Source organism: Leiobunum rupestre, chromosome 9 (assembly GCF_980474605.1).
Source record: "Leiobunum rupestre chromosome 9, qqLeiRupe1.1.hap1, whole genome shotgun sequence".
In the NCBI taxonomy this organism is placed as follows: domain Eukaryota; kingdom Metazoa; phylum Arthropoda; class Arachnida; order Opiliones; family Sclerosomatidae; genus Leiobunum; species Leiobunum rupestre.
In genome coordinates, this window is record NC_143392.1 from 50,517,799 (window position 1) to 50,535,298 (window position 17,500).

At 32.3% G+C, this 17,500-nt stretch overlaps 1 non-coding gene across 1 annotated transcript; it reads left to right on the forward strand.

Moving 5' to 3' along the window:
- Positions 1 to 17,297: 17,297 nt before the first annotated feature.
- Positions 17,298 to 17,416, forward strand: LOC149929274 (5S ribosomal RNA). The gene has a single exon (XR_016475009.1). It is a non-coding gene; the product is annotated as a 5S ribosomal RNA (ribosomal RNA).
- The last annotated feature ends 84 nt before the right edge of the window (positions 17,417 to 17,500 follow it).

A 17,500-nucleotide genomic window follows, 5' to 3' on the forward strand; every position in this document is an offset into this window, starting at 1 on the left:
ACAAAATGTACTTAGACATTTTTCAGTTAATATACTAATCAATTACAAAAACAAACATAAAACATTAAAGTTTAACAGATATTAGTATAAAAAAGTACATAGAATACATGAAAAAGAACCGGAAAAAAACCAGAAAGAATAATAAATAATCAATGGGTCGTTTGATATGAGCGGTAGGATCAAGTGTATATAGCGAAAAAGATGAAGAAACAAAAAAAGATAGCGCAAGAGATGAAGAAACAAAAAAAATAATAATAATAGAAAAACATTAAATCTAGTACAAAATGTACTAATAAAAATTCTTGAAAATGCGTTGGATAAAAAAGATGAAAACAAAGGATTTTTTAATATAGAGAAAAAAGAACTTTACACCAATCCCAACATTAAATTAATAAAGCTAGTTAAAAAAGAAAAAGTAGATTATGAAATATTAAAAACAACCTCCACCGCCTGAATTAAATTAATAAAGCTAGTTGATTTGGAAAACATATTTAAACACTTAATCTTTCTAAAATAAAAACATTTAAAATAAAAAATATAAAACATTTTAAAAATTAAAACCTTTCACCAAAATAAACAAATTAAAAAATAAAAACACAAAAAAGTCTTTAAATAAAAAAATTAAAATTTTATCAGGTTTGAGTCCTATTTCAAAAAAATAAATAGTTTTAGTTTTTTTAAAAAATAAATAAATTTTTGTAATTACCTTGAGTCGCAGTTGGAAAAGTTGCCGACGATCGATTAAATTTTGATTCGATCGAGATAATTTGCAACTAAATAAAAATATTTATTTTAATTATTGTAATTATTTTTTTAAAATTAGTATTCCTTACTCTAAAGTTGTAACTATTTTAACTTCTTGTCGATCCAAATCATTAATAAAAAATAGAACGATCATGCCTAATTCCAAACGGATGTTATACCGTGTTAGGCGAAAGTCAGTGGTAATAGATAAATGTTTTTTTCGGAAAAAGGAAACTTGTTGTAATTGAAAGAGTAATAAAAGGTCACGTTGAAGGCTCCTACGATTTTTATGTTGATGGAACCATGGGATCTTATTTAAATTTTTATATAGGCGCATATGTTTTCCAATTAGGCGTAAAATTTCGTAAGAAAACCAGCCTTCAAGAGAGGATTGAGTGTGGAACAATAAGCCGTCAAACTCAAAAGCCTCGTGGGGACAGACAAAATTAACAGAATGAACGTCAAATAGACAAGAATTGTTATTGATTCTTCTAGAAAAAACCGAAGCGAAAACAGCTGGCGATAATTTGAAAGAATTTTTTATAAAGGGACAGGCAAAAACAATTTTTTTAAAGGGTTCTATTAATGCTTTACACTCAAGAAAGACAGTTCTCATACAGTAATTTTCAACTCTAATTGAAATATCGTTAATTTTAAAAAGGTTATAATTCCTAACTTTACGTAAAGCTAAATATTTTAGTGAAAAAGGGTTAATAGCGAGAGGATGAGTAATCTTACCAGAAACAGTCAAAACTTCGCGAGAGCCCATGGTTTATAAAAGGTACACGGTGAAAGACAGTCTTTTTATAAGAAAAATTTCAGAATATTTAATTTTTACATCCTGATTTTAACCTGTTTTAAAATCAAGTCAAAAGACAATTTTTTATCAAATACACCCTGCAGAAATATAATTTTATCCATTCGTTTAAATTTTATACCTCGCAGAAATATATTTCTTCCCATAGAATTTTAAAACATCTAACCCTGTAATTACCAAAATTCTTACATCCATAATCGATTTTTAAAGCAAAATAATATTAAAACTCTTAGGGCGTTGTCTTTTTTGTCACGAAAATTAAATATAAAGTCCTTCAAAAAAAATAATTAATAATTTTATATTTTTATACATGTCTACATATTTAAATTGTTATTCACAAACAATTTTAAATACCGTTGAAATACTGATAAATTATAACTAGGTTCTATCCTTGTAGTATTAATCACTTTAATATTCAAGGTTTTATATTTTGAAAAAAATTAATGAAAAATACATTTGGTATAAAAGGGCAAAATTTTCTATTGAATCATAACAGGCTAAAATGGCTTCCACAAGTAATAGTCAAATCTCCGAGAGTCAGGTAGTTTCAGTTTTCGATAGTCCTGAACAGGAGATGTTAATAGAGTCGGACGAATCGGATGGGGACTATATTCAAGAGGTTCGTCGCATGTCAAACATCGAACAAGTTGGAATCGAACAATCAGTGAAAGTCAAGAAAGGGGGAGTGTCTTACGAAACTAAAACTCCGAGAAAAAAAGCGAGCGACAAGGGATTATATCTAGATATCCAGATATATTCATATAAAAACATCAAACATCTTCCCCAAGATGAACTCTGGAAGGGTGATTATAAGAGGGTGAAATTCTTAGCTAACACCCTATCCATGGATGTTATTCGAATAATAAACTCAACAAACAGGCTGAAAAAATTAATTGAGCAGACGGAAGGAAAAATTGTTGTTCCACCCACGAAGGCAAGTTAAACTCATTAATTAATTATTCGTAATAGTAATTAGAATAATATTTTAGACCTGGAAACGAAATTAGAACATGGAAGACTCCGACGAATACGATTCGGACTCTCAATTAGACTTTTCATCGTTAAACAGTTTTAATTATAAAAAGTTTTATAAAATTAAAAAATTAAGCCCTAGAAATTCAAAAAAGTGGAAATGTAAACAACTGGACATTGACCTAGAACTAATATACTTAAACGAAATCCCCACACATTTATTTTTTACAGTATTTGAAAAGATTCTGTCCAAAATTATCAAATACGTAAGACAAGAAGCACCCGGTTTCGATTTCCTCAGATTTGCAATTCAATCGGAAAATTTAGAACATCCAATTAACATTAAATTTATTAAAATTGATCAGTTAACTGTTTCGCGAATATTTAACCATATAGCTCGCGTTGCTCAATCAAAAAAAGATTTCTTACTAGATGGAGAAATTAAATTTAGTATAATTCTTTTGAAATCCCCACAGAAAATGGGAAAAAAATTTTTATCTCTAAAAAATAGAGATATTATCGATCTTGATGCTTTTTTAAAAACTAAAGCCAATTTTTACTATATCAATAATATCGATAATTTGTGCGTAGCAAGAGCCCTTACAGTAGGAATAAAACTCTGTGAAATTGCCGAGTACAAAAAGAATAAACTTCCATTAACAACCGTTCTTAAAGAATATCGAACCTTAACATACTTTCGTAGTAAATTACAAACTAAAGCCGCTAAGAAATTGCACGATGATGTAGGAATTGCTCGAGGCGCTGTAGAAATTGGTGATATAGCCAAATTTCAATCATATTTAGCCCCAAAGTATCAGATAATAATATTTAACGCCACGGAAAATTTTCAAATTTATTTCAAGGGTTTTCCCCCTGCCGAACACAAAATTCTACTTGTAAAAATTGGCACGCACGTTCATTTAGCTAAAAATCTACATTCCATTTGGGGCGGTGTAGCTTCATGTTTAAATTGCGAAAAAAATTTTTATTCCACCACACATAGAAACAAGCACCACTGTTTTGACACTAGAAATATAAAATGTAAAAGATGTTTAGGTCGAGAATTTCACGAAATTTTAGAAATTCCTTTAATTCGTTGTAAACTTTGTAATAGATATTTAAAACAAGGGGAATGTTATAGTTTTCACCTAAAAAATGAAACTTGCAAGCTTTTCCACAGATGCGAAAAATGCTGTGTTCAATTTGAAACTTCAAAAACTCACAAATGTGAAACAACTTGCGAGTCTTGTAAAATCGATCATCCTCCAAACCAACATTATGTTAAACAGTCGACATTTAAAAAGAATCCAAGATCCTATGTATATTTCGATATTGAAACCATAATCGAGAATAATGTGCATAAACCCATGCTCTTAGTGGCCCAAAGTGAAATTTTAAATCAGCCTGTGGAAACCACGGTTTTTGAAGGACAATATTGTGTAAATAACTTTCTCAATTTTTTGTTTCAAAATGAAACTGTTTTACTTATGGATGGGAAACGAAAGCGAAAAACTATTAGGCCGAAATTTACCAACCTCATCGTAATGGCCCATAATCTAAGATCTTTCGACGGAATGTTTATTATTTCTAAATTAATTAATCATGTCATTCCCGAGGTTATTTACGATGGAGCCAAGATACTAACTATTTATATTAAAGGGGTAGACATTCGTTTTGTAGATTCTTTGAACTATGTTAGTGCTCCTTTAAGACATTTTCCTAAAATGTTTTCTTTGCCTCAATCTAAAGGATATTTTCCCTATATTTTTTGGACGAAAGACACTTTGAACTATTCAGGTAAAATTCCGGACGAAAAATACTTTGAACCCCATAAAATGAAAGAATTTGAATACCGAGAATTTAAAAATTGGTATTCACACAAACAGCTCGAACCGGTCTATTGTATTAAATCAGAATCCAGAGCGTATTGTCTTTTAGATTGTAATTTATTACGCTTAGCTATGCAGAAATTTCGAATCTTATATAAAGAACTAATTGAAATTGATATCAGTAATTATGGGGGTATTTCTCTTTCCGGGGCACTTAATAATGTATTTATCGACAAGTTTTTAGAACCATATACACTATGTACTATACCGGCTATCGGTTTGGCAAGTAGACAGAATCAAAGCGAGATTGCATTAAAATATTTATCTTGGTATGAAAAGGAAAATAATTTAATTTTGCAAACTGTCAGAAGTTCAGGGGGAGAACAGTCTGTAGGACCGTATTTTGTAGATGGTTACTGTGAAAATCCACCCATAGTAATTGATGTAATGGGTGATTTCTGGCACGGTTGTCCAAAACATTTTTCTGGCTCGAGCTTTAATTCAATTGTCGGAAAAACATTCAAAGAAATTAGAGAAAGGGAATTAGACCGAAAAGAATTTATTGAACAAAGTTTACCAAAACACACATATATTCAAATTTTTGAATGTGAGATATTAGAACTGTTGAGAAAAAATGTCGAGGCGAAAGCATTTTTTAATACAATTAAAATCATTCCTAAAATTAACCCTAGAGATTCGCTAGTGGGTGGTCGTGTAGAAACAATTAAACTGTATCATGAAGTAGAGCCCTTACTTGGAGAACAAATCCGATATTTTGACTTTTGTAGTCTGTACGCCTATTGTTTACAAAAAATGGAATATGGTTGTAAAAATGTTAAAGTTATCACACACAATTTTGATTATGCCCCAGACGCGTATTTTGGAATAATTAGTTGTCGAATCCTCCCCCCCAGAGATCTCTACTTACCCGTTCTTCCATACCGATTTAATAAAAAACTTTATTATCCTTTATGCGGAAGTTGTGTAATAAATAATGACAGCAAATGTACCCACAGTATTGACGAACGAGCTATAACGGTAGTCTTACCCTCGGTGGAAATCTACTATTCAATAAAAGAATGTAACTACAAACTGTTAGAAATTTTCGAAGTATATCACTATAGTATTACAACAAATTTTTTCAAAACATATATTGATATTTTTTTTAAAGCAAAAGTTAAAAATTCAGGATTTCCACCCAATATTAAAACATATCAAGAGCAAAAAGAGTATTTAGACGCGATATACGAAGCTGATGGAGTACGGTTAGAGCCTGAGGAAATTGTTGATAACCCATCCTTAAGAACTTCCGCGAAATTGGCGCAAAATTCGTTATATGGCAGAATGGCGTTAAGAATGGACAAATCATCAACTAAAATTATACATCGCTACTCCCAATTAACAGAGATTATAGCAGACACATCGAATAAATTAACAGACTTTCATTTAATCAACAACGATGTTGCCATGGTAAGCTATAAAAAAAAAAGTGAGCTTGCGCCAACTTTTAGCAAAGGTAACGTTATTGTGGCTTCCTTTGTCACCAGTTACGGTCGTATTCATCTGCATAAGCTAATTAATAGGCTGGGGAAGCGTGTAATTTATTATGACACGGACGGAATAAAATTTACACATAAACCACACGAGTGGCTACCCCCCCTTGGTGGTAATTTAGGTGAACTTACGTGCGAGACTCCGAATTCATATATCACAAAATTCGTATCAACTGGACCAAAAAGCTACAGCTATAAACTTGAAAATAATCAGACAATTATAAAACTTAAAGGAATAACTCTTACCAGGGAAAACTCAGACATCATACATTTCGACGCCTTCAAACAAATGATTTTTGTGCCAAATACCGAGTTTAAGGTGAAAATTCCCTTTAACGTAATAAAAGATAAGTACAAAATGCTTTTACGTGTTGGCAACTTAAGTAAAACTTTCAAAAAGACTTTTTGTAAACGTGTGCTACAAGATAATATTTCCAGTGTTCCCTATGGATATTTAGAATGTGAAAATGGCGAATTGTAAAATAAAGTTGTCTTTTAATTATAAATCTAAAAAACATGTAACAAAAAAACTTGCAAAACAGGTGTCATTTAACCACATAGTTATAGTAAATGAAATCTCTTCCGAAAATCGAGTAAATACTTTATTTTTAAATAACCTAAGATTTAAACTTTTAACTTCCAAAATTGAATTTTTACTAAAAAACGGGAATTAATAGTTTTTTTTTGGTGAAGGAGATATTATGATTTTATTTTTTATTCAAAATGTTATTTTTGTATGTTATTTTTGAAACTTTATATAACTGGTGAAGGGATGTTTTTGATAAGAAACATTAAACTTTAATAAAATAATTTTTTAAATTTAAAAATGTGTTTATTTTTTCATATATTCTATAAAACAGACAATGTACTAACAAAATACGTAGTATGTTGTCTTTGTTTAAACAGTAATGTCTTATATAAAATTTCTTTCACCGTTTCGAATGATGGTATCAGGCCCTACTATGTCGGGCAAGTCAGCATGGGCGAACTCACTAATTAGATGGAGGAATGAATTAATTGATAAACCTCCTATTAAAATTATTTTTTGTTATTCGGTTTGGCAATCAGGTTACCACGATTTATCTCAGTTTTTAACCGATATAGAGTTTATTCAAGGACTTCCGCCAATGGACAGCGAGTTCTGGGAATCAAATAGAAATTCTTTACTTATTATTGACGATTTAGCAGACGAACTTTACAAAAATGATCAAATTGCGAAATTAGTTACCGTAGACAGTCATCATTATGAAATTTCAGTTGTATTAATCTCACAAACCCTATTTCCTCGAGGCAAACAATCTCGTTTAATCTCTCTTAATATGTCATATCTAAATCTGTTTAAATCTCCTCGAGATCTAAGTCAAATCCAATATCTGGCCAATCAAATATCTCCAAATAACACAAAAATAATTAAAATGGCCTACGATATGGCTACTGGAGAACCTTACAATTCACTATTTATAGACACATCTGTAACCACTCCAGATAGCTTACGATTAAGATCGTACACATTTAATCAAAATGGACCACAAATGGTAGTTTTTTCCAATAATAAATAATTTACTATATTATTATCAAGTTCATTAAAGAAAATGACACCAAAAAAGACAGTACGTAAAAAAACTACTCCTATTGCAAATCCCTCTGACAGGTTTAAAACACACTATCCATATTTAAATTTATTGTATAAATCTAAAGGAGGGGTACGTAAAAATTTATTAGCTAACAGTTCTCCAAAGCAATTAAAAGCCTTACAAAGCGTTTGCAAAAACTTGAAAGGTGGTGGAATTATATTATCTAAAGCCAAAAAAAAACAACTTTCTAAATATAAAAAAACAATACGCTTCTTAGCCAGTCCGAAAATTTCGCAAAAAAAGAAGCGTGCTCTAATAATTCAGAAAGGTACGGGATTCTTCATACCGGCTTTATTAGGCTCTATTGTTCCTTTAATTGCCAATTTATTCAATAAAAGATAAAATGAAAAAAATGATTTTAGTTCCCGCCTCGAGTGTCGGACAAATATCTCAAGAAAATAAACAGCTTGTTTCTCCCCAGGAAACGTATTATAACTTATTAGATAATGAGTTGCAAAATATATTAACTTCTAATTTAAACAGCCGCTCTAAATTGCGAGAATTTCTAAAAATACTGAGCGAGGCCCGGGAAATGAGAAAAGCGATACCGGTACCTAAAGTTGAAATTACAAACTTTCAAGCCCCCGGACCTGTTGCTCCATTAAATTCCCCGTTCACCTCGCAAATTTATTCACCCTTCAAAACGCCCGAGGGAGTTAACGCTGGCGACGCTGCCGAGGTTCGTTTAAATACTATGACACGCAAAATGAAAGAATATCTCAGCGAGAGAGAAAACGATCAGAGTAGAAAATTCCCGAGTCTCTTAAAAAATGTAGAATCTTGGAAGAGGAAAGCATCTACGCCGATTGTTAAGCAACAAAAGACAATTACCGATGATAGAATGCGTAAACGATTAAGTCGAGAAAATGAAATATTTGAAGAATACTTAGAAAATACCGATATTGGAAGTCAATTAAGCCAGGAAGAGGATTGGGATCGAGAGCTGTCTTTAGAGGAGGAGGGTGCTGTCGGTGGCGTTCCAATATCGCCGCAAAAAAAATTAAAATTACCATCCCCCCCAAAAAAATCGCCGAGGCCTAAAAGACAGACCCGCCCTCCTTCTCGTTGGCAAGAATAATAAAAAATGTGTAAAAATAATTATGTGTGAAATAAATAAACATTTTTTTTTATTTTAAACAAATTGATTTATTTCGTTTCCACTCTTTCATCAAATGAATACATATATTCAACAACGCTAAACTATCGTTTCTTTTTAAATCGAAATTATACAATTCGTTAATTATTTTACTGTAAGAAATCCCCATACATCTCGAGGTTAGAAAATAAATCACATGTGGTCCGCAGTTTTGGCTTTTATTTGATTAAAATTTATGAGTATTGTGTCGAATACGCTTGCTATATCGCTCTAGCAAAAATCCATAGTCACGATGTGATCTTCCTAGAGAACAAAAAAAGTCCAGAGTGTCGCCCGATTTGTAAACAGCCGTCCAATGAGACCCTGGAAGCGTATCGGGATCGGTGTTGATTACGAAACAATATGATTTTTTTTTAATTGGAACTTTTGGTAATCTATTAGCGGGAAACACTCCGATAAATTTATCTCTCGAACGGGGGTCACACTTAAGTATAGCTTGGATTTGATTAGTATTCATCTTTCACGTCACTGTCAAAATGCATAATTTCTCATATTGATCTTTTGTTAAGTTGATTCCTCTGATAGATGGTTTTAAACTACCGTCTTCTTTTTTAAAATGTCGCACGTCAAAAGTTTCGTTACATTTTACAAGGTACGTGTCTCTTCCTAAATTGAAGGCTTTGTCGCAAATTCCAATATCTAAGCTGTATTCTGGACTTCTTTTTTTAAATTTCATCGCGGAGGAAACTATTGTTGCGCTCACTCCAAATATTACAATCGCGAGACCCAGGAGAATGTGTACTTTACCCATGCTTAACAAAATGTTGAATAAAGACTGTAGCGCTCTACACTTGAATTTTAACTATTTCTTGAGCGTAAAAAGCTCCTTTAATTATATTGCCGGTCAAATCTTTCACAATATACATACAGGGATCTCTCGTAATTACTCTATGAATTTCAAATATTTCGGCTGTAAACGTTCCCCTATATGATTTATCAAATGTTGTTTTTGCAACAGCTAATCGAACTTTATCCCCAATTTTTAAACTTGCCTTTCCAATCATACTAAGATTGCCATAGTTTTTTTCCCAAATTGCCGATTCATTGTTTTTATTGACATCTTTAGGGGCGATTCCCGTTGTTGAATGTTTTCGAGCGTTATAAGCTTTTGCAATTAATGGTAGTTTATTAAGATAGTGTAAATCGCCGGTCTTGGTAATTATTTTAAAAATTTTTGATTTTACCGTGCGAACGAGTCTCTCGATCATAGAAGCTTTTTTCTCGGAGTACGTGAGGTAATGGTGTATGTTATAACGTTTTAAGAGAGCGCGAAATGGGGCGTTTCGAAATTCTGTCCCTGCGTCGGTACATAAATTAAGGGGTACTCGTTTTTTGAAAATCTCTCTAAAGGCCTTCACAATCTCGCTCGAGGTTTTATTTTTAATTGGCAGAATAAACGCGAATTTGCTTAGAATGTCCTGAACTAATAACGTATAGCGGTACTTTTTATTAAAAGTTTGTAAAATAGGGAGGTCTAATAAATCGGCCATAAATGTCTCATCAATCGTCGTTACATATAATTTGTTACGTTTAAAATTTAACCTCCTAGCTTTGTGTTGTGTGTAGGTTGGTTGTTTACTGAGAAAATTTTTAATTTCTTTTTCCGAAATTTTGGGAAATTTTTTTCTTAAAGTAACACTGTCAGAATAACTGTATGGGTTTTCAACATCGTAATAAACTTTACTTAATTGTTTGTCTGTTTTTGACAACACCATCTTTAAATGTGTGAATAGAAATAATAAAAACAGATTATAGTAAAAGTTTTTATTTTAATAAATTAAATCGCATTTTAAGTTTGAAACATTTTGTACAATATCAAAATATAATTGACTTTCTACTATTAAGGGATCAAGTCCAAATTCCTTTTGGAATCTTACAACAATATGATCGTAGTTTAATTGGGGGATAGCTATTAATATCATATTTTCCACTCGGTCTTCAAAATTTGTGCTAAATCCTAGTTTACAAGAGACATCGTGAGCAATCGAAGATTTACAATGCGGATTCTCACAATTTTCGGTAATTTCAAACATTTTATCCGTAAGCTCATGTACAATTATGTCACGCATAATATTTTTTGCCGACAAAATTAAATTAATCTCCTGATCAATTGTATGTTTACAATGTTTTAATCTTTTCCACCCTGCTTGGTTGAGATTAAAACCATAATTTGTAGAATAGAAAAGATGATACAAATGGTTTTTTCCTCTGGCACAAGCACGCACATCCACGAGTTTTTCCTTTTGTCCCTTGAAACAGTCGATTTTTATCTTTGAACCTTCAAGCGGAAGCCAGGTGTGAAAACTAGCAACTTGGTCTTCAAAAAAATCAGTTATTTCCTTTTCGAATGTGAATAGAGATTGCCAGGCTTCTAAATTCAGTTCAAATTCGGCGCAAGTGTCTAGTCGGTAAATTTTGATGGATGGATTTACATATCCTAGCACCGTTACTTCTTGTTTGGGTGAGAGACTGTGAGTTCGAGACATCTTTACCACTACGATTTCGCGAAACAACTAATCAATCTTTGCCGTCGTTGATTGGTTTTATTCCGTAATATACGTAACTTGACGCTCTTGGTTAATGACAAATCGGTTTTCGTATTCTCCAATAATAATTATGTTTTGAATATTAGTTAAGGGGGAAGCAAACTTCATTACCATACGTAAACTACCATTTCGTTGAATTGAGAGGTTGTTAGAGTTTGCCGAGGAATCGTAAGTTAAATCAAACGCGAATAATGTATTACCGTTTTTATAATTTTCGTAATCAATACAATTACCAGAGTTATTTCCAATTAAATCCATTGCCGAGAATAGTGAATAATACGACCGAGTATAGAGGTTTTTATTAAAATCTGGAGTTAGAGCAGTTTCTGGTATATTCTGGTCGTCTAATGAAAGTTGTAAGAACGAGAGATTATTATGGTTAAATTGAAAGGGATTTTCTCGACTAGACCCGTTGTAAGCAGAATTGTTTACCATTCCGATTATTACACGATTTGGAATTTTACCTAAAAAAATATTTGACTTCACGAAATCGCTCGCGCCTGCTGAAATTGTCAGAGTTTTAACAACAGTTTGTGTTAGATCGTACAAAGCCCTCTGTTTGTGCAATATAGCATTATGTGCCAGCTGTAGATCTGGATTTACGATAATATGTTTAGCAGTAAGAACAGCGTCTTCGATAATTAATCTATATTTGATATTAACATCTTCTTGTGATATAATTATAAATTCATCGGAATTTTTCAAGAGTCGAATTCTTAAATTCACTTTGTTTAAAAGAAATTTGTCTATTTTACAAGAGTCTACATGAAGTCTTCCCATATATTCACAAAGTTTCGATCCCGCAATATCTTAACTTCTTTTTAAAATTCCATTATTTTTTTTATCTTTATGAACATCGTTAAACGCTAGCGTTGGGTCGCAAAACCCGTCTTCGTAATAGCCCTCGGCGGTTTTGTAAGATTGTTTGGCGCCTTTATCAAAATTTAAAACTGTTGCTAAATATGCTAAATATGGGTAGCAGTTGTTGCTAGATTGTACTAAAGTCTCATTCATAAACACGTCTATTTGGCTAAAAATAGAATGCAATGGAAGATTGCATAATGATACTTTTTTTTCGGCTGCAGGTATATCTATTAAAACACCGTTTTGTCCTTTTTTAACCCGAATTCGAATTTTAAGCATCAAGTTTGACATGTCAATATAATAATCTCCCCCGGGGATAGAAAAATCAATCTGTGTAGCATTAGACAAGGGAGCTATAGGGAAATAGTCTACAAATTTATTTCCCTCAATATTACCATTAATCAGGGGTTCGTTAAAAAGCTCCAACTCCGAACACATAGATTCAAATTGAGGCATAATGCTTTAGTCAAGAAAATCGGTTTTTGTTCTCTTGCGTTTTCTTTGCTTATTGCGTAATTTTGATTTGCGCTTCTTTACTCTTCGAGCTCCAGAGCCTTTCTGTGTATTTAATATGGTATCACCGAGACTATTTAAAAGATTTGTTCCAGCAATTTTACTATTTTTTTTTAACGACTCCTTAAAATTTTGACCAGCAACAACATCGTCCATTATCCTTTTCCCCATAACCAACCCTTGAATACCGAGTGATTTAGCTACGGGTCGAAAAAGAGGTGTTACGAATCTTGCTAAACTTTTAAAAATTGACCCAAATCCACGCCCAGTCTGATATTGACTTCCTCGAAAGATGTTATATCCGCGTCCTGTTTGAACATAATGATGATAATATCTTTCCATGATGAGCTTGTTTTAAGTGTACTTTAGACTAAGCATCCAGTCTTTTAAATATTAATTTAATAATAGTCTTGCCTGTTTTATATGGCAGGAGTTCACCGTAATCCGACCTTAAAGAAATTTCTATAGTCTGTATTTGATCGTAGAGAACTGGAAAATGGTCTAAAAAATGAAATCTTTCAACCTGTGCTCGATTTTTATTTTCGTTTAATTTGATAATTCTCAGCAGGGGGGTATTAGTGTGTCCTGTTATTATAGGTTGTATAATATTTGTATAGACATAAATTCCGGATATTCCGTGGTTGAGATCTGCGGGGTACATGCCTATTTCGTTAAAAAGAGGCCTTTCAATTTGATTATTTGAAAAACCTAACATTCGCCCGAGTTTGGGGTTATCTATTGGAAAGGTTAAAAAACTGTTTCCACCCAAACCTTTAACTGAAACTGTCGAATCTGAATTAAAATTAAACTCGAATTTAGCCCAACTCTGATGTGGCAATGATTGTTTCATTGCTAATAAAATATCATCAATAGTGTGGTACACCCCAGTTGGAATTCGACAATGGAATTTGTCTACAATATTTAGTTTATTATTTTTACCATGTTCGTAATTGTGGAAATCAATATCACGTTTTTGTCGTCGACTATTCTCAACTCTGTTTAAATCATTTCGAAAAATTATAAAATTAGCCGTATTATCTAATTCTATTCTAATTTGAAGAGGGTCTAATGCTTTGCTTTTATAAACTGAGGATATATAATCTACTTTGTACTCAATTTGTAAGAGGTCTGCTAGAGGACCGAATATTTTAATTTCCAACCCACTCATTAATTCAATTTGAAAATAATAATTTCCATTTTCTTTGAAAATAAAAAAACCCGCCTTAAGTGAGATATGAGAATCAAAATATTTTTGAAGTTCATTCAAAATTTTGAAATGAAGAGATAACGGTATAAAATTCCCGCCTAAATCTTTATCAGACTCGTAATAGTTTCGTTCAAACGTATAACTGTCATTTTCCCAGTTAGGGTGTTCGATTGGAATATTTTTATTGTACCTAAAATCTATAACCGATTCTTCATCTGACATAAATTTTTCCTCATACACTTTTAAAGGATTTTTACTGCTAATTACACCATTTTGAAATTCTGGCGCGTTTATATTAAAAATATTTGCTAATCTCCCAGTGAAGGCAATTTGTAGATCTCTAGGAAATGAAATTCTCAAGTAATGACCTCGAGTTATTTCTTCTATTGCGTAACTAATTTCGTACCGATTTAAAGGGGGGAAGTTAGTCGCCTGTTGAATCTCGTTTTTTAATTGCCTATGCAAAGATAATGGGATAATATTTCCAAAATCATCTCTCTGACCTTCAAATAAAAAAGGTTGGATAATTGATACGGAATAGAAAGCCCAATCTTCCTGCTCAAATTGCGGTATTTTTGTTGTCTCAATACGTATGTCGATAAAATTAGTAGGCGAATTAAAAGTAATATTATTTAAATTATTTAACGGTCCAAATTTTTGAATACCCGTAAAATAAGTGTCTGTTGGAATTTTAAAAAGATCTGCTAATGGATTTTGAAATTTAATTTCCATTCCTACCGGTATTTCTAAATTAAAATATAAATTATCTTCATCATCGGAAGATATCGCGGTTTTTAATCCATCAAACTGTCTTGGTTTACATCGTTCTAATAAATCACGTATAATTAAGTGTAATGTGAACGGTTGAATTTCATTATTATATTGTCTTTCTCCCTCATATCTGCCCGCTTCAAAAACAATCGCGTAATTATTCCATTGTATTTGTTTAATAACAGGCTGAGATGGTGGATTAATGGGTATTGGGAGAGAACTTGGTAGAATATTTTCTTCGGAAGGATTTAAAACTTTTGGTTGATTGACGTCTTCATTAATATTTAGAATTAAAGGTTCTGTTGGTAAAATGTTGTTTATATTTCCTTCTAGTTTAAAATTTGGCTTTTCTTCTAAATTTGTTTTTGGTTCAAGTTTTGGTTTTTCCTCTTGTTTCACTTCTGGTTTTAGTTTCGGTTTCTTGTTAATTTTCTGTTTTTTTCTCCTGGGTTGTGATTGTATTTCTTCCACGGGAATTTGTCGTGGTAAATATTTTTGTTGATATTTATTCACAACTAACGCCTTTTTAATTCGTACTTCGATAAAATTTGTTGCGTAAGTTAAAGAAATAGTTTTAGCGTGATTCGAGAGAGGATAATTAGAAAGATAATCACTGTCGACAAAATCATTTTCTCGAAATTCCAGAACAGATGCTAGGGGCGATGCTTGAGGTATTCTTACTTGCACATCTTTTTGTAACTGTATTTTTAATTTTGAACTGTCTTCGTTTTCGTCAACTTTTACCGTATTCATATGTATTTTTCCTTTAAGTGATTGATTGGCCTCAATAGTTTTAGCAAACTCGTTGAGTATATTATTTTGAAGAGATGTTGGAATATTATTCTTATTTCGATCTAGATCACCCTCGTAACGTTTTGGTGGAATTTCAATTTTAATATAATCCCATTGATTTTCTTCGGGTGAAATAACATCTGACACGTGCCCTACTTGGAAATGCGAATACTCATTTGTTATATTCGAATAAGTTTCAGGAAGAATTATTTCTGCTAATGCGCAAGACCATTTTTCATTATTAAAATTTAAAGGTTTTGCTAATTGAACTTTAAAACTAGAAGGTGTATTTTCCGGGTAAATATCGGGTGATGCGTTCGAAGGTAGAAATACTACGAAACTTGTCATCTTTATAATGACAGTTTCAGTTGGGCGACATCTCGTTTTATACTAATAAAAGATTTAGCGTGATAGATCGAAAGGATTGTGATTTGAACTTGAGACTGTTTGAATAACGTCCTGCAACGCTACCGATCTACCACGCTAAACCTTAACATGAAAGAGTTAAAATATCTATTTTTACGTAGGAAAAATAATCACAATATATTAGAAAATCAGCTTTATTCACATATTTTCAAGCATTTGACAAGTTTGTTCAAGATTTTCCAAAACCTCAATGGGTGTTTCAACTTGATTAAGAGTTAAAATTTGATTATTTTTACAATATTCTTGAAAAAAAATAATTGCTTCCATCTGCTCATCAGATGGCATGACAAAGTCTGGTGGAAATACAACATTTGATTTTATTGTTGAATTTAAAGTTTCTTCGGACTTAATACCAGTTGTCTTTTTTTTACGTTGAATTTTCTTTGGAGTTCCAGTACCATTAACAAACTCATTTAACCATTCTTGATGTTTTACGTTAAACTCGTTCAAATAATCAATAATTTGATCGTCTAATATTTCTTCTTTGGTTGTATATTCTGGTTTCTTTGAATGAAGACAATCGCAAACATCAATACGAATTTGATTTTTATAACTACTCGATAAGTGATCCATTAAGTGTTGTTTAAAAATTGTCTTGTCAAGACATTGTTCTTGACAAATCCAGCATTTAACATTAAAGTTTAAATTATCAAAGAAATTAAAAGCGTGTTTGCGACATGGCTCATTATAATAACAAGGATTCTCGGTAGGCGATTTGCATTTAATTTCTGGTTTCCCCATAAATAACTTCATTTTTTTAACCTTTAAAGAGCTCGATTTTTGAGACGTCTTACGCTTACACATATCCTTTGACTTTTAAATGTAAAAACAATTATTATTTATAGAAATAGTTATTATTGCAAGTTTAGGCACGTTTATTAGCTGTTTAAAGTATTTTGGGTGGGGCCAAAACCGCCAAGGGTATAAAGCGAAGGTCGCGAATTCGTTTCCCCATCTCGCAAATAACTAATTAGCATTTTAAACGGCGAAAAAACGAAAAAAACCAAAAAATGACACCAAAAGTAAATTAACGAAAGTATTTGGTGGGGTCACATATTACCGCCGATATCTCGGTTCGACCTTGTCCGATCGTGACCAAACTTGTTGATTTGATAGACCGAGGCTTAGTGGTTGTGTACAGGTGTCAGGCGTCGAGGTCCAAGATTATCTTCAAGGTGAAATTTGAAAACAAAAATATTTTCGATTTTTCCAAGGACAAAAATTTTTGGAAAATATTTTGGGGGGGTTGTTTTGGCGGCCATCTTGGCGGCCATCTTGGAAATAAAAGCGCTAAGTTTTAGTTTCCTACTACTCCCGCGTGTCTTTCTCCTTTTAGAGGGTGGAAAACTGTTCTTAATATTTTGAAGAAATGGAATGAATTTTTAATTTCTCAAAAAAATGTTGTTTCTTGAAGTTCTTTGGCGCGCGCCCTTTAAAGTGGACATCAACGACGATCTTACGGCTTCTAACGGAGAGAACGGCCATATCACGTTGAAAACACCGGTTCTCGTCCGATCACCGAAGTTAAACAACGTCGAGCGCGGCCAGTACTTGGGAGGGTGACCACCTGGGAACCCCGCGTGTCGTTCTCCTTTTAGAGGGTGGAAAACTGTTCTTAATATTTTGAAGAAATGGAATGAATTTTTAATTTCTCAAAAAAATGTTGTTTCTTGAAG